This window comes from Dipodomys ordii, unplaced genomic scaffold, assembly GCF_000151885.1.
Source record: "Dipodomys ordii isolate 6190 unplaced genomic scaffold, Dord_2.0 Scaffold100, whole genome shotgun sequence".
In the NCBI taxonomy this organism is placed as follows: domain Eukaryota; kingdom Metazoa; phylum Chordata; class Mammalia; order Rodentia; family Heteromyidae; genus Dipodomys; species Dipodomys ordii.
The window spans coordinates 5,774,697-5,777,180 of NW_012267316.1; positions in this window are offsets into that span (position 1 = coordinate 5,774,697).

Consider the following 2,484-nt stretch of genomic DNA (forward strand, 5'->3'; position numbering starts at 1 on the left):
CAAGGCAAGCACTCTACCACTGAGCAACCTTCCCAGCCCTCTCTTTTTATCTAAGTAACTTTACTATATGAGATCTCCCATAAATCTACCATATTTCAGTTAATACATTTATATACGTTTGCATACCAATCAAACTCCTTCTGAGTTTGCAAGCTAAGTCTAGCTTTCACATAGAAGGGAAAACATGGATCTGTTGTTTCTCTGGACCTGACTGACTTCACTTAACACAATTTTTCCAGGTCTTTCAATTTTTTTTTTTTACAATTGGTATGTATGATGGCATTCCTTCTAAGGGTTGATTAAAATTCCAGTATATATATATATATATATATATATATATATATATATATATATATATATATATATATATATAGTTTTCTTGATTCATTTGTTCATTGAGGGGCTGATTCTGTACCTTGGCTATGGTGAATTGTGCTTCAATAAACATGGCTTACTAGTGACTCTACTGTATCCTGGTTTATAATCTTTTGGGTAAAAGTCCAGGAGTGGAATTGCTAGATTATAGGGTAGTCTGTTTAATTTTTTGAGGAACCTTCACATTGTTGTCAGAGTAGTTGAGCAAATATATATTCCTACCAACAGTGTATCAGGGTCCCCTTTTGACTGCATCCTCACTGGCGTCTGTGATTGTTTGTTTTTTAGGGTAATGGCCATTCTAACTGGGGTGAGATGGAATCTCAACATTTTTTTGATTTTCATTTCCTTCATGGACAGAGATGTTGAGCATTTCTTTGTGTGTCTATTGGCCATTTTTACTTCTTCTGAGAAAATTCTCTTTAGCTCATCAGTACATTTATTAACTGGGTTGTTGGTATTTTGAGGATTTAATTTACTTAAATATTTTATTGTTACTGTGGAGGTGATATACAGAAGATTGCAGTTACATGAGTCAAGTAATGAGTACGATTCTTTTGAACTATGTCTCCACTTCCCTCACTCTCCATTTTCCCTTCCATTTCCACCCACAAGATTATAGTTCATTTTCCATATATTGTCTAGTGAGTACCATCACCCTTTGTTCCTTTTTCTGTGTTCCCCTTATCCTCCCAAAGACAAATAAATTAACAAGATAAAAGGAAAAGAAAATGAAACCAGCAATAAAAAAGCAACTTTATAAAACCTCATGTTTCCTTATCTTGGAATCATTTCATAAAATATCATTTTATATGATCATATACACATAGCTATTGAGCCTTTGTGATCTGTGCCTATGGCCTCAATGTGTGAATGTTTAGCGACATGTATAATTTATCATGTCCCAGTGTGTATATGCACTTTTTAATCATTCAGTGTGCTTGCTTATAGATTTATAGGCACATTCTAGCTACCACAAATGAGGGAAAACATGTAACCTATGTTTCTGTGGCTCTGGCTTACTTCACTTAATATAATAACTCTTTAAATTATCTGTATATGCTGGATATTTGGTCATTGTCTGATGTGAAGCTTGCAAAAATCTCCCATTCTGTAAACTGTCTTTTTAGCTTGTTGGCTATGTCTTTTGCTGCAGACATACATACAGAAACGTTTTAGCTTGATGCAGTCCCATTTAGCAAGTCTTTCTTTTTGGATCTTTACACAGAAATTTTCTACCTGTGCCCAGGAGCGTTAATGTTTCTTCTTTTAACAATAAATTTCTTTAAAATTATAAACCAGATTCTGGTGGCTTATGCCTATAATCCTAGGTACTCAGAAAGCTGAGATCTGAGGATCCTTAGTTTAAAGACCTCCTAAAAAGAAAAATTAAAGGGACTCATGTCCAAGTAACCAGCAAAATACCAGAAGTGGAGGTGTGTTTCAAGTGGTATAGTGCTAGCCATGAGAGAAAAAAAACTTGAACTTGAAGCCCTGAGTTCAAGTCCCAGTACCAGCACAAAAACACAAAATTTATAATTGCATAGCTTTCAGACCTAAAAGTAACAGTAAAATATAGTACATAGAGTTTTTGCTTAGAAATATATTTTTTCTTTTGTTATTACACCTGTCATTTCCAAATACTTCCAAGGTATTTCATATACTGTCATCCACTATCATACTAAATAAAGCACCATAACAATCTAAGCTACAGTGTTGCTTCTTTTCTAACACAGAGTGCCATTTCCAATCTCACAGTTACAATCTTGAGTAGCCCAATGTGATTAGGTGTCCTACTTAATTGATGGTTTATATTCAGTTCACAAGAAAACTCTTGCTTTCCTGAAATTACCTGTATGTTTCCGTAGCAACAATGTGATCCCAGTATAACTTCCTTCCATAGTCCACCTTTTGTGGAAAGACAAAAGAAATGAATGGTTTCCCTGAGCGCCATCTTTATCATCTCTCCCTTGTTTGTACACAACATTTTTTTTTAAATTTTTATTTTTATTTTTTGTGAACATACTGTACAGAGCGGTTACAATTACATGGGCAAGATAATGAGTACATTTCTTATCAAGCATTGCAGCCTCCTCCTTTGTTTACCCT